The sequence below is a fragment of the Pongo abelii genome, chromosome 7 (genome assembly GCF_028885655.2).
Source record: "Pongo abelii isolate AG06213 chromosome 7, NHGRI_mPonAbe1-v2.0_pri, whole genome shotgun sequence".
NCBI lineage: Eukaryota > Metazoa > Chordata > Mammalia > Primates > Hominidae > Pongo > Pongo abelii.
The window spans coordinates 114226384-114252714 of record NC_071992.2 but is presented as its reverse complement, the minus strand read 5'-3'; the positions used below and the strand labels follow the sequence as shown (position 1 = coordinate 114252714).

The window sequence follows — 26331 nt, the reverse complement described above, 5'->3', positions numbered from 1 at the left end:
TCTTCCCCTGCAGGCTTATCTGTACCCATCTACTTGGGATATTTCACATCAGCACACTAGTTCACATCTCCAAGCCCTTGTATATAATGTCCCATCAGTCTGAAACACTTTCTATATCTGTCCATCTGGGAGAATGCCTATTGACCTTCAAAACCTTGCTAAGACAACACTTCTATGAACAATTTCCTAATTTACAATACCCTCCCCTTCCCCCACACACATTTCTGTGTCCATTTAACAGGTGTTATTGATGCCTCACTCATATCCCCTGGGACTACCCCAGAAACCATCTGGAGACCAAGTGAGCAATTCCTGTCCCTGTCTATGGCTTCATTTCTCAAGCATTTCTGTCTTGACTTGAGGGCTTTCTCTGACCACAGGAGCATGTCATCTCTACATGGGTTAGGCAAAAGTGCCAGGGAGTTAATGTCTCAGAAGCAACTTTTAACCAATGAGGGACAGGAATTCATTGATAAACACCCCAGCTTCCTTGATCCACAATGGGACAATTCCGAAGGCTGCCCTCCATGTGTCTCAGAGGGCTGTCAGTGGGACTGAGCCCCAGTTGCCCACAGTGTTCACCTACTGATCAATACACTCCCGATTGGCTTCTCCTTCCTCACTGTTTCACTTTCTCACTCCCTCATTGTGCTTCCTTGGATCACCTCTCAAATAAATGAATAGCATCCACATCCCTATTTCAAGGTCTACTTTTGGGGGAAATCTGTACAAACATCCATGATCCTGTCTTCGCTCTGTGTTGTATCTGCTTCTGTGTGTCTAGGATAGCTCCTTTGAGGATAGGCACTATTTGTTACTCATTTTTATTTATCTCCAGTGCCTAAAACACAGTGTACTCTCTGTAAATGGTTATTGAAGTGAACCAAAGGGGAGACTGAGAAACTTAGGGGACCATCTGCAGAAGACCTGTAGGGGTGAACCATTGAGAACAGGGATGAAGAGGAGAAAGAAGTTATTTAGAGAAACTGTTGTGAGGGAAAACCAGATTAATTAATGGGGATCGAATAACTCTCAGAAACAGCAATTAGAAAATGCATCTGCAGAGGGGAATTTGTCAAAGCAGACAATAGTGTGATAAATGAGTGAAAGGTGGACTGTGGAGTGGGATAGTGTCCACACTGGGATTTCAGTGCCCAAGGAGAGGGGATTTCCAGCTGAACCAAATATGTGGACTGGACTAAACAGAGTCAGGGTAAAGGGGTGACTTGGCTTCTTCTGAGGACAAAACTCCTTGGGATGGTTGAGCCCCAGATTGATGTATTAAATGACACCAAGGTTTAGCCACTCAAGGCTTGCCACCTACTTGCATATACTTACTGCTTAGCACTGAATGTTAACATGGTGGGGGAAAACCCACTATTATTTGCTCTCTAAATGGCTAAACATATGCTGGGCTTCAGACCCATTGTGAAGGAGTCAGTGGAGACAAGATAGGGGAGAAAGACTATGCTTTGAGACAATGTGCCGCAGGTTCCCCGAGGGAGGAACCAGACAGCCCCAGGAGCAGAAGGCTGGGTGTCTTTCTGGATGTCGTACATTGTTTCATCACAGTGCTACATCTTTCCTAATTTTTCTCTTTGCATCCTTCAATTTCTTCCATTTGTGATGATGTAATCCTAATGAAAAGCCTCAGCTGATGTGAATGGACAGGTGATGTGAAACACAGTATTCAATTCCACAAATGTTTATTGACAGCTTACTAGGGCCAGGCCCTGCACCAAGGACTAAGCTTGAAGTGGGTAAACATAGAATCCTTGCCACTATTTGGTAGGACCATATTTGTAATCCTGCTAAATATACTATCTATCTATCTATCTATCTATCTATCTATCTATCTATCTAATAGCACATTTGCCAGATGAGAAGGGCACTGTTAATTCCACAGAGGGGACAGGACAAGGACAGCTTTAGAGGCAGAATGAGGTTGGAGCCAACTTTTGAAGCAAAGCAGGAATTTCTTCAGGAAGTGAAGACAGAGCAGGCATTCCAGATATTCATTCATTTGTTCATTTGGTCACTTTCTTTACTGGACATTTATTGAGTTGCTATGGTGTGGCAGGTATTGGGGCAACAATAGTGAATGACAGTCCTGCCATTTAGGGAATGCAGAGTCCAGTGTTAGAAGCTGGCAAGAGCCAGGCCATGACCACACAGTGGGACAAGAACAACAATGAGTAGCTGGCATGATGTGTGTGGCCCTCTTTATGGCCGAGCATGCTTCCAGCCTGGAAAACATTTGTAGGGGTGAGTTGAGGATGGTGTCCTAAGGGAGATGACACCCAGCTGAGAACTGAAGGTTGAGTAGGCATTGTCCATGTGAGACTAAAGCAGAATATTCTAGGCAAAAGGGCCTTTTCATGCAAAGGCTGAGGAATGAAGAGGCCCATTTAGGAGGATAGTGAGAGATGAGGCTGGAGAGGTAAGCTGGGATGAGGTCATGAGGGCCGTTTGAAGGAATCTGGACTTTATTCCTATGGCAAGGGGAAATTATTAGAAACCTTAAGCATGGGCATGCCATGTTCAGGCTTGCATTTTAGAAAGATCATTCTGGCTACTGAGCAGAGGATGGTTTGCAGGTGAGAAGGAAGACCAGTTCGAAGGTGGCGGCAGTAATTCAGATGAGAAATGATGAGGGCCTAGGAATGGGTGGTAACAGCAGGCAGGGATGGAGAGAAATGACCCAAGTAGCACCTGCACATGCCCATAGGCACCAGAGAATGCAGTGGAGCTGAGAGATCCCACATAAGGTAGTCATAGCCCAGAGTAGAGAGCAGAAATGGATGAGAACCGAGGCTGGAGCCAAATGTTGGGACCTCCAATGCTACACTAAGAAGTTTGGAATTCACTCCAGAGGCAACAGTAAGCCATTGAAGGCTTGAAGGAAAAGAAGATTATAATTCTGATGTCCCAAAAGGGTAGATTTGCAACAGAAGAAACAGTTGCCATTTTGGTTAATGTAACAGTCTAGATGCAAAACTTGAGCCAAGTTGTTGACTCTTTCTCAGCCTATCAGATGATATCTCTACCTCAACTGTAATGTGGACATAGTAGTCTTTAAAATGGGCAAAATGGGTAAAAACCTATTTTATAAGACTAAAGAGGATTATGAAGATTCATGAGTTAATATGTAAAATGATTAGGATCATGTCTGATACATAGTCTATTAATTAGAGTTCTCTGGAGACACAGAACCAACAGGCTATGTCTATATATGGTCTTGGCTCTATGGAGGCTGAAAACTCTCAAGAGGGACCATCTGCACACTGGAGACCTGGGAAAGTTGGTGGTGTCATTCAAAGGCTTGAAACCTGGAAGGCAGGTGGTGTAGATTCCAGTCCAGACCTGAAGGCCTGAGAACAAAGAGCACTATGTCCCAGCTCAAGCAATCAGGCCAAGAGCATATTTGATCTTCCTCCTTTTTGTTCTATTCAGTCCCTCAACAGGTGAGATGTGACCCACCCACATTAAGGAGGGCCATCTACTTTACCAATTCAAATGCTCATCTCTTCCACAAACACTCCCTAGATAAATACACCCTGGAATAATGTTTAACTGTGGCCCAGTCTGAGCATCCTGTGGCTCAGTCAAGTTGACGCATAAAATTAACCTTCACACATAGTAAACATTTGGTGTTAGCTTTATTTGTTTACTAATTGCCATGAGGATTAAATTAAACAGTGTATATAAAATTCTCAGCAGTGATGGTCCATACACATTAATCAATAAATAATAAGTACTGCTATTAGTTTTTTTATTTTGTTATTAGTGTTGAGGTTATGAAGTTGGGCTATGACCCTGGAGAGCCAGAGGAGTGAACCACGTCAGCAATGTCATGCTGAATATAAATCTTGATTTAAAAACACTCCCCAAAAATAAAAGAGAGAGAAGTGTTCTCTTTTCATTATATCAGGGCAGTTGGTTGTAAGAAAGCTGGCGAATTTATTCTGAAATACTATGATAAGATTAAGAAAAATGGGCATATGGTGAGAATTATTTGTTAGATTTCAAACATCTCAAATTCCTATATTTGAGTATCCTAAAAAAAATTTTATGCACAGACTGTATTGTCAGTACAAATATTTGCAAAAGTCAGTTACTTCATTCCAGACTAGATTCTTTGTGTTATATGAAAGTTTCAGAGCTTGCCCTTTCTAGGTCAGTGAGATAATAAAATTGGCTGATTTTTTTTTCCTTTACCTACACACAGAAGGGTGTTTACCCTAAAAATCAAACAAAGCAGAAAATGTGCAGTATTTGAAATCTCTGGCTCCACACAGGGAGAGCCTCTGACAGCAGCTCTGCAGCCGGCCTTAGGAATTGCCACCATGCTGTGGAAGTCTGCACCTTCCAGAGTGACGCAAGGACTGTGACCCAGGTTTTGGCATATTCCTCACCAAAGACCATGTTAGAGAGACGAGCCAGGGTAAGCTCTCATCTCCTGCACAAAATATGCAAACGCACAAGAATGAGACCTTCTCTTGCATTGTGTCAGAACAGCAGGAATTTTTACAAGACAATTTTGAAGGCTATAGCTGGGCGCAGTGTTGAAAACCCCCCACAGGACCGATTGCAGAGTGAACACCCTGATCAAGATGGTGTCTTAAACTCCATGAACTTCCCCTGTGGGTAACAAAGCAATAAGTAATACTTGTGCAACCCTGTGAAATTATTTTCCTTTCTACGCTCCCTGGTTACTCGTGTTCTCCGTACACTCGAGAACAAAATGGTGACCGTTAGGCTGTGTTTACTCAGCAAGTGCTGGTGTCCTTAGGAGACTTTCTAGCCCAATAGTCTGTGATCTTTTGAGAGCTGGCTCCAAACTGGCCCCAGGAAGGATCTTATTACTTTTCCAAAACACTGGGAATCATCATTTGGACACAAAAGTTAGAATCTGCCTCAATCATCCAGTTAAAAGCAAACAGCTACGTGGTTAGGAAAGGTGTTGATTTCCCATTGCTCCCTCTGTATTGTGGTCTGTACAAGAACTTGGTACCACCTAAATCTATTGAGATCCATGATGAATAAATAGGATGAGTCTTTAAATATGTCAATTTTTTGACCCTAGACTTCTCAATGCAATATCAACCTCACATAACTTGATACTAAGGTTATCTGGGGCCGGGTGCGATGGCTCACGCCTGTAATCCCAGCACTTTGGAAGGCCAAGGCAGGAGGATCCCTTGAGCCCCGTAGTTCAAGACCAGCCTGGGCAACACAGTGAGACCCTGTCTCGATAATAAATAGATAGACAGATGATAGATAGATAGATAGGTAGATAGATAGATAATCTAGGTATATGCACTCTTGTTTCCCACCCCCTCCTTTCTCTTTCTCTTCTGTTTTGGAAATGATGGTTTTGAATTTAAATGAGATAGAGGAAAGATAAGTGAGAACAAGACATTTGGAGTACCCACAACCAACGTGAAGTTTCTGAGTTCATATTCCCTCTTCATGCCCCATTCAGATTGATTCATGAGCACACAGAAGCCTGCTGACCATATCCATGGTGCATCTAAAACCACTTGAATGGCATTTCTTGCTGTGGGTTTGTTTGTCTGTTTGAGACAGGGTCTTGCTCTGTCATTTAAGTTGGAGTGCAGTGGCACAATCACAGCTCACTGCAACCTCGAACTCCTGGACTCAAGAAATCCTCTTGCCCTAGCCTCCCAAAGAAGTAGCTAGGACTACAGGTGCATGCGTCACCATGCCCAGCTAATTTTTGCATTTTTTGTAGAGACGGGTCTCACCATGTTGCCCAGGCTGATCTTGAACTCCTGGCCTCAAGTAATCCACCTGCCTAAGCCACCCAAAGCACTGGGATTACAGGGTGAGCCATTTCATCTGGCCTGCTCCAATGTCTTTACATTTTGTTTCCTCAGTGATTTATGGACTGAGCCTCTTAGGGTGGCTTACAGGATTCAAGAGAAAGCAAACCTATGATTTAGTTAAGATATTGATTCTGTAGAGTAAATCAGACTGGCAATAAAAGAGAGAAAAAAATGTAGGATGTTGTTGGTTGGTGAGGAGGAGTTGTGCTGTTGGACTTTATTGTGAGGATTCCATTCAAACATACTCAGTGCACTGGCAGTGAGTTTTGTGTCAATTCTATTATCCCTCATCATGTAATTGTGGATAAGTAATTTAAATGGAAACATCTTGGGATGGACAGAGAATGGTTTTTGGAGTCAGACAGATCTGAGTTTAAATCCTGGCTCTCCTACTTAAGTAGAGAGTGATCTTGCGCAGGTTAATTACCCTCTCTGAGCCAGTTTCCTCATCAGCCAAATGGAGACGGTAATCTTACCTCATACATTTTATGAAGGATAAAAGAGATGATGTATGTGAAATGCCTTTCACTTCCTCCTGTCTTCTTTTTCCAGCTTTGAAAAATCAATTATACCTACCATCTATTTGTCCAACAGCCTCTTGGGAAGATTAGTTATTGCCTAGAAACCAGCTTTAGTGAGTAAAATAAATTAGTTCACAAAATTATGGTGATTAAAAATTAAGTAGTGCAAATGCCCAGGGGCTGAGGAGTGGGTGACAGTCCCTGCATTTTGTGAAATGCATTTTTATAGGGAAGGGTTTGAGGACAAGTAAGATGTGTTTAAGAGTGATTTTTGTAGCACTTGCTTTCAGGTACTAGGTCAAATTTTCTGATTTCTAAGGCTTCACGATTATACGTGAGAGCAGATATTCAAATACAGTAACTTTGGGAAACTGTGTCATAAAACACATATGTTACCAAATTGAAATTTCTTATTTGGCATTATTCCATAGAGAATCCTTAATTATTTGGTTCAATGATCTCTATGTACCAAAGAAACAATACGTGTGCATGTGCATTTTGGGAGAGAGAGAGCTCTGTTTGTAGTGAATTTCACAAATGCCTTAAAATTAGATAAACTTTAAAAAAAATCCAACTTACCTTTTCACAGACACAATTACAGGTGTACAAATGTTTTAGTAGAGTCCAAGAAATTTTGCAGAACTTTTCTTTCTCTTGTCATCAAGGACCAAGACTGTAACAATTTTTCTTCTACTGAAGATTAATATTTCAAAGGATTTCTCTTCAAGGGTAAAGCTCACAGAAATACCAACTTCTAGGATAAAAGAGGATTCTTTTACTCTGAGGATAAAATGTGCATTCTTCATTATGCAGCAGGAAGCCTGGCTGCCTTGCAATGCTGTCCCCAGGGCCATGCCCAGGATAATCTCCACAGTGAGACTCTAGAATGTGAAGTTCCAACATGGCTCTTGTTTATGCAAAATTTATTTTTCCTGAAAACTAGTAAAGTGCCAGGAACTTTGAAGATTTATAGAGTTTATAGTTCTCAAAATGCACATATACTTCACAATTAAAGGCATACTATTAAATAACATTTTAGATCTTGTCCTTACTACTTCTTAGAAAGCTCCCTGATTTATCCTTTCAACAAATGGATCAGTTGTTGCATAAAACTAACTTAAAATGCAAAATTTTTCCAAGTTTACTAAGACTCAATTTTTAAGACCACTATATCACTTTGTTAATCAAAGTGAAAATTCTAGAAGGCTTGAGAACTCAGTGCTAATAAGCAAGTTTAAATCCTTCCTATTGTCAAAAAGTGGCACACACCAGGCTTTTATACTTTTAAACACGTTAAACTTTTTTTGTCTTATCTTCTTATTGTTTCAGTAGGTATACATCCTAGCACATATCCAGTAAAAGTTATCTCCATTAACAAAAAATTCCACTTATCTAGCTGAAAAGTCCCTTGGGTGAAAGGCCAAATCCAATAAGATATTTCCATAATGGAAAAACAAGGCCAATGGCATCAGCAGATCACAGAATTCGTGGTCTTAGACTTGACCTGCTGAAGCTCTACGCAAGTCAGTGTTCCTCAACATGTTTTAGCTCCACCACCAAGCATCTTTTTCAGAATATGACGTTCTTGCTTTCAAAGCCTCAATGCTGAGATTTATTGGGGAGTTGGGAGTTTGCATCTCAACGAAGGGGGGCCTCTATCATAACAAAACAGTGTTGAGGAATGGGATTTATCATCCCCTAGAGAGCCTTAATTATTTGGCTACAATATCATTTTTATTAACTGGAATGAAAACTCTGGATGTTTTTGAGAACTCAGTAGGAATAATGTAGGATATACTGACATCTGGTGGCATTGATTAAGCAAATCTTACAAATTAATAAGCAGTATTGTAGTTAAAATCATTGACTGAGTTGTTTTTAAATATTCATAAATCTTTTGGCATTTTTCTAATTTCTATTTTAAAAGACTTTCATTTTCCCCCTATAGTATTTAACAGCTAGCCTAGTCTATTCATGTAAGCGTTCGGTAAAAAGTTCTATTTTAACTCGAGTAATTAATCCTAGATTAATAACAATAGCTACAAACTGTTGACTAACTTAGGGCTCCAGTTTTAATAACATGGTCTAAACAATAATCAATTTTTCTGATTTTTAAAGAATTTGTTTTGTTTTCAAGGAACACTTTAACATGGAATAAATGTGATTCTTCTAGTTTCCTGCTTAAAAGCCAAGAGTGGAGAGCTGCCTACAATAAAAATGGGGTGTGGTGTGTACAATTTCATGCTACTAAATCATTTGACTTTTCAAAAATACATCTAATCAAATCTAGGAGAGAATTACCACTGCCTTCTTATTAGCATGACTCCAGAGTTGTCCATCAAGAGAAGTAGAACAATAGTTTCCACCCTGCTTTTCAGAGTGAAAAATGAAGACAGATTTTTTACTTGTCCAAAGTCAGTGTCAAGTCCATGAATAGAATGCGGGAGTTGCTAAATCCTGGTTCTTGCCACCTTTTGATGTGTGTTTCCATTTAAGATGAGTGACATATAGTGAGTTGTCATAGTTTTAAATAGATCTCTGTAAGGTCTGGCTTTTGCATCAAATTCTGGACTAAAATCATGTTTAAATTTTGCTTCCTCTCATCTTTTCCTGGTTTTGATTATTTTTTAAGAGTAGTTGATGGTCGCATGACACGAGCCTTCTCTTTTGTGTTTTGTGTTTTGTGTTTTGAATTTTATGTGAAATTGTGGGCTTGATCTTTGACCCCTGTTTACTCTAATACTGATTTGCCACTAATTTGATAGCAAGCCATAGGCATCTACTGTAAACATGCTGCTCACTTTACATAGCTCTGTTTTACTCTTAAGTGAAGAAATATGTGTGTGGAATATAATTGAGAGGCTCTTGCAGGAGTAATAAAAACCACATAAGTTTTCGACTTCCCAGGTAGCACTCAGATTAATATAATCACTTTCTGTGATGGAAGGACCTAGCAAATTGAGAGGAAGTCATCAATGTAAACAGGTATAACCTAGCATTTAGTTTTAGGTTGGTCAATAAACTCATCCAGAAACATAGAAAAAAGATATAGACCACGCAGCCCTGCCTAAGCTGCCTGGGGCTCTGAACTCAGAACTCTGATTACAGGTGTGGCCAGCATGGGAGGCAAGATCAGGCCTGAATCATTTCATGCCCTAATCCTCGAGGGTCAGGGCAACTGGGAAGGAAATCACAACACAGAGATGTGGTGGGGAGGGAGGGGAAACCACTGGCTGAGTGAGAGTGCAAAAAGAGGGCACCAGGTGGGCTTAGTCAAACCTGCACTGCAAGAGGCACCCAACCTGTGAGGTGATGCATCCCTGAATTTATTTCCCATTGACCAGATCTTCCAAAGGCAACTATGTTTAGTCCATTTTTTTTTTCTTTTTCTTTTTTTTTTTTTTTTTTTGAGACGTAGTTTTGTTCTTGTTGCCCAGGCTGGAGTGCAATGGCGTGATCTCAGCTCACTGCAACTTCTGCCTCCCGGGTTCAAGCGATTCTTCTGCCTTCACCTCCTAAGTAGCTGGGATTACAGGTGCCCACTACCAATCCTGGCTAATTTTTTGCATTTTTAGTAGAGACAGTGCTTCATCAGGTTGTCCAGGCTGATCTCAAACTCTTGACCTCAGGTGATACACCCGCCTCAGCCTCCCAAAGTGCTGGGATTACAGGCATGAGCCACCACACCTGAGCAACTGTGTTTAGTTCTTAATCCCACAGCTGGAGAAATGAGAAGATCTTGGAGACTCTCCAAGGCAGGGTTTTCCTTGTCGCAGATGCAACTTTGGGCACAGGCCAGGGAAATATAGAGCAGTGCTAGCCTTAGGAAGAGAGGATATGGCAAGACCCGTGTTTTGAGAGGAAAACACTGTCTTTCTCTTTCTCCCCATTAGGCCAAATGCCTGGGATTTGGTGGCCTGAGAAGGAAAAGGTACAAAAGGATTCTCTTGTCAATGTATATTCCGTCTTAATTTCTTGTGGGCGGGTTTATGTTATGCCCAGTTTAAGAGCAGTCAGCCTTTATGATTCCGGGCTTCAGCTAAACATGGAGCATCAGTTGTTGCCCTTGGAATACTTCGATTCAATAGAAAAGAATTTGCTATTAAAAACACATTTGTGGTATTCAACTGGTCTCTCTTTTTCAGTTTCATCTCATTTCTCTTAATCATATTCAGAGATTGCATGAGAATGAAATCATTTGTTTGTCCAACAAATGATTATTGAGGCCCTGCCTTCTTTATGCACTATGCAAGGCATCAAAGGAGAAAAGACATATAGAGTACTTAGGTACTCCCTCAAAGAGCGTGCATTTCTGTTGGAGACAAGGAACATACACACATGCAAAGTTCAAAAGCAATTCAAGAGTCTCACTGTGCGACACAAATATCCAGCAGACAGGAGATGCTGCAAAGCGGGTAGGACTCTGAGGAAAAGGAGTGGGGTCAATAAAAAAGATTTCAGAGGAGAAGACGAGCACTAAAGACTGGAGTTCAGGAAAGGTTTGCTAGTAGAGATGGCAATTGAACTAGAAGGGTGGCATTCCATGTAGAGAAGGGGAGACATATTTTGAGAACAAATCTAACTTAGAGGAAAAAGACTCAGGGACTTGTCGTATGGTGCAGGAGACACAAGTTCCAGCCCTGACTCAGTGGCTTGCTGTTGCATGACCTTTAACCAGTCTATTTCATTGGCTGTAACTGAGCTTATGTGTCTATAAAATGGGAACACTAATGCCTCCCCTGACTTGCATGAGCAGTACTGTAAAGATCAGATGAGCTAATAGGCATGAAAATGCTCTGTGATACCAGCATAAGAGACAGATTAAAGAATGCCTGAAATGCCAGTCTGGGTTTGACTTTAATCCTTTAAGTAATAAGAAGTCGCTGAAGATTTTTGAAGGAGGGAGTGAATGACATGATGAACAAGGTGTAAGGAACCGAATTCCCCTCTCCAACTCCCTCCTGTAGCCTGGCAATCAGTCTCTCTTTTCTGCTGACAATTCCCTGTGATGTCAATTCAACATCTCCTGTAGACGCTGGGAAGAAAATCCATCCCAGCCCTGGAGAAGAGCTGTGCACGCCTTGAAGTAATCATACTATGTAAATCAAAGGCCTTGCTACAGCTCAGTCCTCCCATTCACTTAAGCATATCTATTGTTTCTGGAACTTCTTCCAATTTATTCACATTTAAAGATGCCTCATACTGTGTACAGAGCATTCTCATACTGTATCACCAGAAAGCATCCTTGTTTTATAATGTGCTATCTTTGGCTAGGCAGCCTTAAAAATCATTAGTCCCCTCCCCGTTTTGCTGCTTTGCTGAATTCAAACACACTTCCAAGCCCCTATAATCTTTTAAATATTATCCTAACCTTTTGAAGTCAGTATGTTTCTGAATATATTTACTTTTTCTTATATTTGAATTTTACTTTAATGACTGAGCTACTAAATGTACAATATTACAGATACTACAGAGCTTAGTTTAGTGATGAATCATTTTGCTGCAACAGGTTGGAAAACCGTGAAATGTTCAAAACCTCCATTGAATGCAGTTTTTTTTAAAAAAGAAAACATATCCAGCTTAGTTTTTTTCCCTTGTTTGAAGCAATTGAAAGGTTTAAAGAAAATTTAAAGGCAATATCTACTGTCCTTTTTAACCCCATAAGTGTTTCTAAGTTTTTTTATTTCCTATTTGTCCAGGCCAATGAATGAATGAATGAATTGAAACAACTGGGTCTGGAACAATGTGTTTATATTATTCATCTAGTTCTGGAGCCAGCAAACTTTTCCATAAAGGGTAGGATAGTAAATATTCTCAGGTTTGTGGTCATATGATCTTTGTCCCAACAATCGACTCTGCCATTGTAGCATGAAGGCAGCCATAGACAATTCAGAAATGATGGGTGGGGATATTCCAGTCAAATGTCATTTACAAAAATAAGCAGCGCTGTGAGAGAGTTTGGCTCTTGGGTTGGTCTAGTTACTTGTTTTCAAATGTTGTTGTGCATCAGAATCACCTGGGCAACTTGTGAGAAAAAAACAAAAAAAACTCAACCCCCAGATTCTGATGCCACAGATTTGAATTGGGGCTGGGGCTGGGGCTCCCCAGATGATTCTGATGGAACAAAATTTGAGAACCTCTGTTCTTTTTCCTCAAGAAATGCAGCTCCAAAGTCTTAATTTAGCTGCCAACATTTTGATAAGGGACTCATGTAAGGCAGGTTTAGACAAGAGAATCAAAGCTGGATCAGTGAAGATGAGCATATTTTAAATGGAAAAAATAAAGCAATTTTTGCATTTATACAAATTTCAGGGCCCAGTAATTTTACTCTATTATTCTACCTAGCATTAATTTTTGTAGTCTAAATGGTGATATTTAAATAAATCATAAAACTATAGCAATAGCCAAATAATATTTTGGATTTTAATGTGTAAATTGAATTTAAATAATCTCAATTGATTTTAAAGGATTTATTAGCCTTCCAACCTGTAAAATAGTTTACTACTACTATTATTAAAACTACCATAACCCCAAAAAATTACTTAATAATAAGAGCTTTACAGCCCATAAAATCCTCCCATTGTTTTAGCATCACATCAGTTGATACTTTATAAATCTGGAATGAGACTTTTTCCAAAAGCTTGTTGAAAGCTACTCAGCAAAGCAACGAAAAAATAGAAAATATTTTTTTCCATATAGAAATTGAGAGGATCATGGGTCCCGCCCTGTACAAAAGCATTTCTCATACAAAGAAAAGACACTCAAATTATAAACAGATGGACAATCACATGGCAATCAATTAAAATATATCAGGTGAGGTCTGGTTCCAAATTTGAATTCCAGTTTTGTTGGCTAACCCCACAGTTTCCTTAACAGTGAGATGAGCTGCTACGTGGAACTGTAAGCTTCGGTCCTCTCTCTGTCCTCCCCTTCCTGGATGGCAGGGACACAGACTGCTGCATAAGCAGAGAACTTGGCATCTAAGGAGACTTACATTAGTCCCGAGCCCATCTGCCAGCTGGTGGTGATGGATGGAAGAGTGAACTACCGCCCTTCTTGGCTAGTGGATAAGTTTCCATTTGCTGCTCATTTGTGATTCAACTCAAAGCTAATAATTTTTTATTATTTTCCTTCTTCTCTCTTAGCAGTATGCTGCCTGCCTGGCATACTGTACAAATACAGACTAGGTTAAAAAAAATCAGAGCTCAATTCTTGAATTTTAACAGTGGACTGATGAATATATATGTACTTCATATAAACTGCCTCATTTCTCTGAACTTCAAATTTTGATAAATGGGAAAAATAACATTTTTTAATTTACTTAATTACAGGACAATAAACAGGTTAATCTTGGCTGGAAGGCATTTGGCCACTAGAACAGAGGAAATTCAATAATCTGATATTTTAAATTGTTTTTGTAAGTGATACAAAGTGGTTTTAAATATGTGGTTAATGATGCAAGACTTTAATGCCTGTATAATTAAGAAATGATTTTTATATTTGCATTTGGCAAATATAAACTAACTTATGAATGCATACTTAATAACTTAATAACATAATAATGATCCTTGTATGTGTCCAAATCCTCTTAAGACCCACAGCCCCACTTCCCAATGAAGACATTTAGTACTCCCTGGTTTTTATTTTGAAAAGCTGCTAATCCTCAGCTTGTCCTCACTAATGTGAGTACTGGTGATCTCACTGGTTTCATTAGAAGCAGAGTGAACCACACCAGGACCATTTCTGAAGCCACTGATAATGGCTAACAAAAAAATTCTCGGCAATGAATGAGTCTCTGTCACACACCAAAGCTATTGATCCTGTTCCAATATATGGTCAATAAAGCCCATTGTATTCTGGAACTGATTCTTGGAAGTAAAACTCATAACTGTATTTTCCCAAAAGAGTGGAATAAAATGCCTTTATGCTTGCCTGATTTAATTTTTTTCCCAAAAGAACCAGCATCATGACCCAAGAATGTTGGTTTACTACCAAACTGATATTTATCTTTAAAGTCACGATATTCTAAAACAGTTATATTCCTCCAGATTGTATTCCCTCAGTGTCTCGCTTCATTTTGAAATCAATCCCTGTACTTCTCTCCTATTGCAATCCAGGAAGATACACATTCATATCACATCTAATATATACCTCCCAAATCGCCATGTATGACTTTCACTTTTGTTCTCTAAATTAAATAATGAACTGCTCATTTTTATTCAATACCTCCTACTTATAAAGTGAGGGAATTTTGACATGATTGCTCAACTTTCTACATAAAGTGCTACTAACTTCCTTAAGAATAACCCAAGGAACATCTTTTTGAAAACTTTCAGAGTACATTTCTAAAATGAAAGTGAATAAAGTAAAATAAAGAACAACCTATTCATCCTACAGGAAGACTTTTTATATAAAAGTATGCTTTGTTCCTTCTTTTTCTTCTTACATCAAACATCATACCATATATATATACCATAGTATATCAACATCTCAAATAAATATCTCAACATCTCAAATAAACAAGAAAACAGTTCAAAAACAAGGAAAAAGGGAACAAAGATTCTTTTTCAGGGGAATTTATGTCTTTGATTCTTTTTTCTCCAGATGAGGAATCATTGGTTTTTATGCACCCTCCACTATCGTACCAGCCTAAATCCTATTAATCCTTCTATACCCTACTTGAGTTCTATCCACTTAATAGTATTCTCTAATTTCCTCAAAACAGACAGTTATGCTCTTTCTGACCTGATATAATTCTTGCAGTATATTGCACCAGATTAGACTTCCAGTGTGCTCTAGTGGTTTCATATGTGTATTTTGTGGCTTGCCTAAAGTCATATAGCTAGTAAGCACTTATGAGGAAATGAAAATCCATGACTGCTGGCCCCAAATTCTATGATGTTTCTTTTTCACGTCATGCATCACTGAGCACTGTTGTCTGTTACTCTTTGCTCAGAAGATGAGAGTTGTCCTTTCCCTAAAGGACTATAACTTTGTATAATATTTCACGTGCTGCCAAATTACTTTGCCTCTGCAAGTTATATTTTTCTAAGTGGTTCTCCTGCTCCTTGGATTTCTCCTTCTGTCTCCTTCATGGGCTCCTCGTCCTCTTACTGTTCTTTGGGCTTTGAAACCTCTCAAATGTAGCCTTAGTTACCTTTTTATTTCACGTGCTCTAAATCAGTGGCTTCATTTATATCCAAGAGTTTAACTCATGCCCTGCATGCTCTCAGCTTCCACTGCAATATATTCTGGTGCCTGGTGAACATCTCCAATATGTTTTAGAAAACGAACTCATCATTTTTCCTGCATGACCTCCTCTTCCTAGCTTATCAATTTCAGCCACAATACATTCTCAGTCATCTTTTTTAACTTCTGCATTGCCAATCCAATCACTAGCTAATTCTTATGGATCTGTCCCCTCTTTTCCATTCCCACTGGCTTCTTCCTAATTAGGGACTCTTCAGCTCTTTTCTGAACAACTGCCATAGATAGCTAACTTTTTCTCACTTTCAACTGCCTCCCTCTGCCATTCCTTCCTACACATCTCTTGAAGCCAGGGCAGTAAGTGAGGCCAAAGCAAAGGAGGCAGGACCAGGCAGGTACTTTGACCTTAAACACAGGGGTGATGTGGTTTGGCTGTGTCCTCAACCAAATCTCATCTTGAATTGTAGTTCCCACAATTCCTACGTGTTATGGGAGGGACCCAGTGGGAGATCACGGAATCGTGGGGGCAGGGCTTTCCCATGACATTCTCATAATAGTGAATAAGTCTCACGAGATCTGATGGTTTTTTAAAGGGAAGTTTTCCTGCACAAACTCTTCTCTTCTCTGCCACCATGTGAGACATCCTTTCACCTTCTGCCATGATTGTGAGACCTCTCAAGCCACATGGAACTGTAAGTCTATTAAACCTCTCTTTCTTTTGTAAATTGCCCAGTCTTGAGTATGTCTTTATCAGCAGCATGAAAATGGAATAATATAGTAAGTTGGTACTGGGAGTGGGGTGCTGCTGAAAAGATACCCAAAAACGTGGAAGTGACTTTGGAACTGGGTAACAGGCAGAGGTTGGGACAGTTTGGAGGGCTCAGAAGACAGGAAAATGTGGGAAAGTTTGGAACTTCCTAGAGAATTGTTGAATGGCTTTACCCAAAATGCTGATAGCAATACGGACAATAAAGTCCAGGCTGAGGTAGTCTTAGATGGAAATGAGGAACTTGTTGGGAACTGGAGCAAAGGTGACTCTTGCTATGTTTTAGCAAAGAGACTGGTGGCATTTTGCACCTGCCCTAGAGATTTGCGAAACTTTGAACTTGATAGAGGTGATTTAGGGTATCTGGCAGAAGAAATTTCTAAGCAGCAAAGCATTCAAGAGGTGACTTGGGTGCTGTTAAAGGCATTCAGTTTTATAAGGGAAGCAGAACATAAAAGTTCAAAAAATTTGCAGCTTGATGATGCAATAGAAAAGGAAATCCCATTTTCTGAGGAGAAATTCAAGCTGGCTGCTGAAATTTGCATAGTAACAAGGAGCCAAATGTTAATCCCCAAGACAATGGGGAAAATGTCTATAGGGCATGTCAGAGGTCTTCACGGCAGCCCCTTCCATCACAGGCCTGGAGGCCCAGAAGGGAAAAATGGTTTCATGGGCTGGGTCCAGGGTCCTTGTGCTATGTGCAACCTAGGGACTTGGTGACCTGCATCCCAGCCGCTCCAGCCATGGCTAAAAGGGGCCAATGTAGAGCTTGGGCTGTGGCTTCAGAGGGTGGAAGCCCCAAGCCTTGGCAGCTTCCATGTGGTGTTGAGCCTGTGAGTGCACAGAAGTCAAGAACTGAGGTTTGGGAACCTCCAGCTAGATTTCAGAGGATGTATGGAAATGCTTGGATGCCCAGGCAGAAGTTTGCTACAGGGATGGGGCCCTCATGGAGAACCTCTGCTAGGGCAGTGAAGAAGGGAAATGTGGGATCAGAGCCCTGATACAGAACCCCCACTGGGGGACCACCTAGTGGACCTGTGAGAAGAAGGCCACCATCCTCTAGACCCCAGAATGGTAGATCCACTGACAGCTTGTACTGTGCACCTGGAAAAGCCATAGACACTCAATGCTAGCCCATGAACGCAGCTGGGAGGGAGGCTGTACCCTGAAAAGCCACAGGGGTGGAGCTGCCCAAGACCATGGGAACCCACCTTTTGCATCAGCATGACCTGCATGTGAGACATGGAGTCAAATGAGATTTGGCACTTTAAGATTTGACTGCCCTGCTGGATTTTGGACTTGCATGGGGCCTGTAGCCCCTTTGTTGTGGCCAATTTCTCCCATTCAGAATGGCTATATTTACCCAGTGCCTGTACACCCATTGTATCTAGGAAGTAACTAACTTGCTTTTGATTTTACAGGTTCATAGGCAGAAGGGACTTGCCTTGTCCCAGATGAGACTTTGGACTATGTACTTTTGAGTTAATGCTGAAATGAGTTAAGCCTTTGAGGGACTGTTGGGAAGGCATGATTTGTTTTGAAATGTGAGGTTATGAGATTTGGGAGGGGCCGCAGTGAAATGATATGGTTTGGCTGTGTCCCCACCCAAATCTCATCTTGAATTGTAGCTCCCACAATTCCTATGTGTTGGGGGAGGGACCTGGTGGGAGGTAATTGAATCATGGGGGTGGAGCTTTCCCATGCTATTCTTGTGATAGTGAATAAGGCTCATGAGATCTGATGGCTTTATAATAGGGAAGTTTCCCTGTACAAGCTCATCTCTTGTCTGCTATCATGTGAGACGTGCCTTTCACCTTCTGCCATGATTGTGAGGCCTCCCCAGCCACATGGAACTGTAATTCCATTAGACTTCTTTCTTTTGTAAATTGCCCAGTCTCGGATATGTCTTTATCAGCAGTGTGAAAACAAACTAATACAAGGGGGTGCAATGATCAAGGCTTTTTAAAAAAGAGATTAAAAAAAATAGCAGGAGAGATGGGGGGGGTGTGGAGAGAGAGAGAGAGAAGGGGAGAGACAGAGAGATCCTGAGAGCCAACTAAGAGAAGCAGGGAGTGATCAAACACTCAAGAGGGAAAAGAAGACATGCATTTATCTCGGATATTCTACTTTCTTACTGCCTCTCTGCTTATATTATCACCAACAAAAAGTAATACTTAACTTTAAAGCAGGAAACCAAAATCGATACTCATTTTATTCTGATTTTTACAATTAGTTGGATCTGAGTAATGATTCTCAAAGGATTGGCAGAGTAGGAAATTAGGGCAGTATCAAATAGAACTCATGGTTGGAGCTGGAGGCCATTATCCTCAGCAAACTAACACAGGAACAGAAAACCAAACACTGTATGTTCTCATTTATGAGTGGGAGGTGAACAATGAGACCACACGGACACAGGGAGGGGAACAACACACACTGGAACCTGGGAGAGGGGGATTAAAAAAAATTAAAAGAAAAAACAAATAGGATACAAACCTAGATCCTGGAAAAGTACTAAGGTGGTTTTTGTTTGTTTGTTTGTTTTGTTTTGTTTTGTTTGTTTTTAAATGAGAGTAATAATTACTATGGTACCAGCCTCAACACAGCCTCCTTAGTAAGGGTTGATTGGATTGTGTCTATTTATCCAACAATGCTGAAGAAAAAGTGTCAGGTTTTAAAAACCCCGGGTAAACATATAGACTTTCTAGAGAAAATAGAATCAAAGACGTATTTCACGTAATAATATACACATTGCATTCTTGAAACTAAGTATTTCTCATTTGACCCACACTCTAAAATCATTTGCAAATGAATCAAGAAATGGCAGAATGGGCAACCGTTAAACAGTCTTGGTTACCTCTGGTTTTAAACCAAAGGCAATCAGCCCTTAGGAGGGTTTATAGTAAGCTTATCAAACCGTGGCCTGTGGGCCACATGCACCCCAGGATGGCTTTGAATGCAGCTCCTCACAAATTGGTAAACTTTCTTAAAACATTACGAGATTGTTTTTAAGCTCATCAGCTATCATTAGTGCTGTGTATTTTTTGTGTGGCCCAAGACAATTCTTAATGTGTCTCAGGGAAGCCAAAAGATTGGACACCCATGGTTTATATATTACAAAATGAAAGCATCTTTATTTAGAGCAATTTTTTTTTCTTTCTTTTTTTTTTTTTTTAACCAACAGTAGTTTCCAACCCATTGGTGAATTGTGAAATCAATTTAGTGGGTCATGACAAATTTTTGTTAAATAAATGAGATAGAATAAAAAAATTTTAAATGTTAGCATGTATTACAAATTTTAAGGGTATTATTTCATGAAACTTTTATTTCAGTAAATATATCTGTATGTGTATACTGCCTTAATGTAAGAAATGTTTCTTCTTGTGTATTACAGTCAAACCAAACGAGAAACTGATTTAAGGCAGTATAACAGGCTTCCTGCTGCTTAAAATAAAAAAGCCAAACATTTCATTAAATTAGCCTGTCTTACATTGTTCTACCTATAGCTGAAATCACTTCTTTAAAAGGATACCTTGTGTATCAGTTCGTTTTCACACTGCTATAAGGAACTGCCTGAGACTGGGTAATTTATGAAGGAAAGAAAAAGGAAAGACTCACAGTTCAGCATGACTGAGGAGACCTCAGGAAACTTACAATCATGGTGGAAGGCAAAGGGGAAGCAAGGCACCTTCTGCACAAGGCAGCAGGAAGGAAAAAGAATGCAGGAAGAACTACCACACATACAAAACCATCAGATCTCATGAGAACTCACTATCACAAGAGCAGCATGGAGGAAACTGCCCCCATGATTCAATTACCTCCATCTGGCCTCTCCCTTGACCGCATGGTCAAGATGGTAGGGATTATAGGAATTACGAGGATTACAATTCAAGATGAGTTTGAGTGGGGACACAGCCAAACCATATCACCCTGCCTCTCCCCTCTGCCCTACCTTCAGGGCATTTCTTATGCCAGTGATTCTCAAAGTGTCCATGGATCCTTGGACATCCCTGAGACCCTTTCAAGGAAGTCAACAGGTTCAATACTATTTTCATTATAAGGTGGGGCTATTATTTGCTTTTTCACTGTGATGACACTAGCATTGGTAGAGCAATGGCAAAATGAGTAAAACTGCTGGGTAAAATGGATAGAACTCATCATTCCTGAGGCAGTGGCACCAAATTGTACTGGCAGTCTGTGAATTGTCACTGCCACGTGCTCACAGATTTTTCTTAAAGCACTGATTCATTTAACAATGACCTTGATAAAGCCGTGAAGAGTATTCATTGTATTAAATGTTGGCACTTGTGCACATACCGTTTTAATATTTTGTGTGAGGAAATGAGAAGTTCTCATAAATACTTTGATGCATACCGATTACAATGGTTGACTCAAGTAAAATCATGTGTGTGATTATTTGAGTTGTAAGCTGAACTAGTTGCTTTTTAATGGAATTCCATTTTTACTCAAAAACAAACTATGGTAATTCAGATGTGAGGATTTGGCAGACATTTTCCCTAAAATGAACAAAGTGAGACTATCACTTCAAGCAAAACAACTGAAAGTACTTATTGCCAATAATAAAATTCCAGCTTTCAAGCAAAAATGAGAATTTCTAAAAAAAGTTGGCAGCATACCAATACTTAAAGGATTTATGATAAAATCCGTGGTGATATTAATGAAAGTGATTATTTGATACTGTATAATGAAATGTGTCAACATCAGGAAGATCTACATAACTCAGGGAATCAATGTTTTCCAAATGACCAATGCATAATGCCAATACATGAGAGACCAATGGATTTTAATGCAATGAAGGACAAAAAGTCATTGATATGGTTTCAGAATCTACCAATTCTACCAGATTTAGGAGATCATCCTTGAAGAAACTATCACTTGTTGAGTGTTGATGTCAAATCTAAAAGAAATATCCACAATTATCTAAAAAGGGTGTTAAAATACTCTTTTCTTTTCCAGTTACAGATTCGTGTGAGGCCCAACTTTCTTCATCTACTTCAACCAAAACAATGTATCATATCAGATTGGGTGCAGAAGCAGCTATGGAACCACAGCTGTTTTCTATTAAGCCAGACATTAAAGCAACTTATAAAAATGTGAAACGATGCCACTCTTCTCACTAATATTTTCATTGAAAGTATCTTATTTATATTATTATATAATGGGCTTATTTTAATAAAGAAATAAATTCTTAAAATCTTTCTTAACTTTAATTTCTAATACAATAAACATTAGCTATTAATATAACCCATGAAAACAAAAGCTCTTTGGAGTCCTCAATAATTTTTAAAGAGTATTCATGGGTCCTGAGACCAAAATGTTTGAAAATCATTTCCTTGACCTTGGTTTGATTCCTTTCTAAAAAATCACCAAATCTAAAAATATGAACTACAGAGTTGAACTTGTAAGTCAACAGTCAATTGTACTGCTTAAGAAAATCTTACTAACAGGTATGGATTGGGGATTTTTTGAAGCCACTCTGGGTTTAAAAAAAATGAATTTCTTAACTAAAGACTATTTAACATATATGTCATATAGTAGGCAAGAAAGACCTAGGGCCCAAAAAGGACCCTCAGTGTTTTCTCCCCTGCTGATCTTGATTTTAAAATGTTCACTTCTAGTTACTATACTGTAAGATGGATGTAATGTACAAACATAACCTTTATTCATCAATAGAGAACACAATTCTAATCTGACACTTTAAATACGTCATCCAGCCTGAGAAGTGTAACACACATGATGCAAAATGCCTACCATCAAGAGCTCTTCTTGAAATGTCAGTGCAGGAGCCCATGTACCCATGCCCCCAGAACATTCCGGAGCAGGCATCATCCTGCAGTGAAGGCCGTACGAAAGCAACATGACTTAATTACATTCATCACACTGAAAATCAAATTCTATGCCAATGACACATGGCACTTGGAGCTTATTTTACAAACATTAACTAATTAATCTGTGAAACATCCCTGAAAGGCAAGACATAATGATATATGAGCTGACAACCTAATTATGTCTAATTATTCCTATTTCCCCCTTCCAAGGGTTTTTATTGCTAGTTCAGAAAAGTGGGCCTGCTATGTTCTTAAATCAGATACGGAAATCAATTATCTCTTATTCCATCCAGAATTCTCTTGCTACAAGAAGAGAATTCTCTAGCATTCACCTTTCTTTGTGGAACAGATCAACCTGTACCATTTTTCACTGGAATCGTTTATAGAAGCTTGAAAGCACCCAAACTTTAATTTAGTGCTGAACTCACAATTCTACCTCTTAAACTACATTCTTTGCTCCTTTTTCACCTCCAAATAATTTTGATTATTATCCTCAATTGCTTTGACCAATTTTGCTCGCTGTCCTCTTTTCTTTCTATAGTGTCTTTCTGCTGGAAACATACTCACAGGCACAGGCCCTATTATCCATGCAGTTCCTTTTCCCCAAATTTTGTAATCAGAAGGTCAAAGTTGCCTTCTCTGTGCTTTCGTCCCTGTTGTCTCCCTCTTTTGAGACCTTCTTAGCTTTCCTCAGGCTCTCTGCATTCCCTCATTTCTCATTCCATTTAAAATTCAGACAATTTTGTTTCATCTGAGAATTCCACTTTTGCTTCTAAATTTTCTCCTCGGCAGCAAGGTGGGCCTTGAAAGTGAATGGCCCCTATGTTTAAAAACATTGCTAGGCCGGACATGGTGGCTCACACCTGTAATCCCAGCACTTTGGGAGGCTGAGGCAGATGGATCATCTGAGGTCGGGAGATCGAGACCAGCCTGGGCAACATGGTGAAACCCTGTCTCTACTAAAAATACAAAAATTAGCCAGGCACAATGGCATGTGTCTGTAATCCCAGCTACTCGGGAGGCTGAGACAGGAGAATCTCTTGAGCCCAGAAGGTGGAAGTTGCAGTGAGCTGAGATTGTGCCATTGCACTCCAGCCTGGGCGACAGAGTGAGACTCTGTCTCAAACAAAACAAAACAAAAAACAACAACACTGCTAGAAGATGTATTGTTAAAAGGGATGTCACCATTTGTGGAAAAAAAGATATAATTATGTTTTAAAATGCATCAATTATCTCAGGCATTAAAAATAAGTAACAATTCTTATAAGAACCAATTAGAATTCTCCAAAGAAACAGAACCAATAGGATGTGTGTACACACACACACACACACACACACACACACACACAGAGAGAGAGAGAGAGAGAGAGAGAGAAGGAGGGTTATTTTAGGGAACTGGATCATGTGACTGTGGGCCTGTAAGTCCAAAATTTGCAGAGCAAGCTGAAATTCTGCCCAGAGCTGATGTTGCAGTCTTGGGTTTGAAGGCAGAATGAGGCAGAATGCCCTCTTGCTGGGGGAAACCTCAATCTTTGCTCTTAAGGCCTTCAACTGATGGGATATGGCCTACCCACATTATGGAGGGTAATTTGCTTGACTCAAAGTCTACTGATTGAAATGTTAATCAATTCTAAAAAAAAAAAAAAAAAAAAAAAATACCTTCACAGCAATGTTTAGGCTGGTATTTGACAAACAACTGGGCACCATAGCCTAGACAAGCTGACACATAAAATTGGCCATCACAAGAGCCTACCTTGCTTGAGAAAGTATTTAAGGTGACTATTTTCTCATTGCTGTAATCCTGCCAGCTAACAAAGTGCCTCCTTTGCTAGTGTTCACTTACTCTTCATTCAGTGGCGAAGTCAGTGAATGTGTGTTATGCTTATGTTTCCATTAAGTTGTAAGCTTGAGGAACAATGTTTCTCTTGCATTTCCTGTAGCGATTGCAATTACATAACTCACATTTTCTGGGACAGGAGTGTTTTCAGGTGCTCTGTTTCACTGTCACATCATGTGTCCTGATTTTTAATTTTAGGAAACATGGTCAGCATACTTCTAACATGTAATTGCATGCTGGACATGGTCAGTAAATTTCAATAAATACTTACTGTTTGAAATGGAATTTCCAGCCAGTGGACATTTTGTTTAAAATATGACAAAATACAACTGGAGGAAATTATCATTTCTCTTCTCACTTATTCCCGAGACATACAATGCAATCTGGTTCTTGTGTTTTAAATTTTCCATGTCCAGTTTTCAGGGTGTGGTTATAATGAATTGCCAAACCAATATGAAGTAAGATATTCAGTAATCAAGGACAAGTTCAAACAATGTTGAACTTTTTTTAGGGTGAGTGAATGTGCAGGTAATGTATCCAGGGAAGGGCTTGTATATAAAAGGAGGGACACAATTAGACAAATAAAAATACCTGTTTATGGTTTCTCTATGCAGATAATAAAACTTTATGACTCCAGGAGGAAGCTGGATGAACTTTATTGTACATAAGAAAATGGCAGAATCTAAGAATAAATAAAACATTGAGAATTTTTTTCCAATAAAAATTACTTGGAGCTTTTCTGGACTGCTGAAATTATTTTTCTACTTTATAATCTGATGCGATTTTTTAAACTGCTGGTTTGTTCCAAACTGATATCTCAAAGGAGTACAAATTATACCGCTTGGAATTTAGATAGGCCTGGTGAAAATTTAAAGCTACTATAGAAAACTGAATGATGAATTATCTTCAGGGAAGCCAGAAAGTGCCTGAACCAAAAGCCTTCAGATACTCAGTCAAAAAATTAGCAAGATTTAGTGACAACTTGGCTACATAGAATGAAGATATGAGAGAGACGAAAGATGTTTTAGTCTAGGTAGGAGACTGGAACTATGCTTATCTCATTATTAGAGACAGAGAGATTAGGACAGATAACCAGTTTGGAATATTTAGTAGTGGAGTGAAGGTGCTGAGTGATTTTGAACACGTGTCGGAGTGAAACATGGAGATGATCCATACACAGCTGGAAGTGCAGAATATGAATGCAGGTGAGAAATCAGAACCAGAGCTGCGTTCCCAGAACCTTTATTACAGAATTTAAATGAAGCCCAAACTATTGACTGTGATTATCTCTTTCACCCCTATGTCTCCCCTAAGCCACAGATTTCCTCTTCCTGGACTCCAGCTAGATGGAGTGATTGGCAGGCCCCCTCCTTGATCTTTGCCCTTCTGGAACATGTGCACACTCTCTCCTCACCTGGAATTCTCTCTCTTTTCCCATCCCACACCTCACAACCCACACCCCAACTTCCACTCAGGTCTCACTTTAGATATGGCTTCTCTGAGTGCCTCCTTATACACACACATGCATGCATGTGCACAAACACATATCTATGTGCAAGTGCACACACACACTCCTCCTGTGTTAGGTTAGTTACCTTCCTATGAGGTTCCAGAACCCGTAGGATTTATTTCCCCCATTACACTATGTTATAAAATTCTGCTCACTCTTCCTCCCAACCAACTTGAGTTTGAGGTTCCCCAGGGCAGGGATTTCATCCTTCCTGCTCGTTATTGTATTTTTAACTCCATAACACACAGTAGACACTCAACAAATTCAATGAATAAATGAATTATCAGAGAGGACTGAATACAGGCAAGATTACAGTGGATAAAGCTCTACAAAAGCATGTGGGGGAAAGAGAAGGGTGATAGTTGCCTACCTCAAATGACAAGCCTGGAAGTGCTTGGAAATGTTAATTACCTGCTGTGTGTATTACCTTATGGAATGACTGAAGAGGTTATGGTGTTGCATTCTGATGTGGTTTTTCTGGTGAGATGTGTAAAGTAAGGCACACCCATGTGTATGGGTGGTAGGCATGTCTTCCAAGAAGCTGGAAGCCATTCTGCAGAGCAGTCACCTGGGAAAGAAAGGTGTTCTCAGACAGGAAGTGAGCTGAAGGGTGGCTTGGGTGGGCGAAAGGACAGGCTTGATCTTGCTCTCTTGGTCTGGAGCTGTGCTTTCCAATAGAGCAGCCACTAGACACATGTGGCTATTGAGCACTTGAAATGTGCTGATCTGGATTGAGATGTGCTCCAAGTATGAAATACACACTAGATTTCAAACTGAGTACAAAAAATATAAGGT

At 39.8% G+C, this 26331-nt stretch overlaps 1 long non-coding RNA gene across 1 annotated transcript in view; it reads left to right on the top strand.

Moving 5' to 3' along the window:
- Nucleotides 1-21550, top strand: part of LOC134761834 (uncharacterized) — a 43828-nt gene extending 22278 nt beyond the window's left edge. The window contains exons 3-4 of the long non-coding RNA XR_010140987.1: nt 16171-16269; nt 21318-21550. This is a non-coding gene — a long non-coding RNA (uncharacterized LOC134761834). The remainder of the gene's footprint in view (nt 1-16170; nt 16270-21317) is intronic.
- Nucleotides 21551-26331: the final 4781 nt, after the last annotated feature.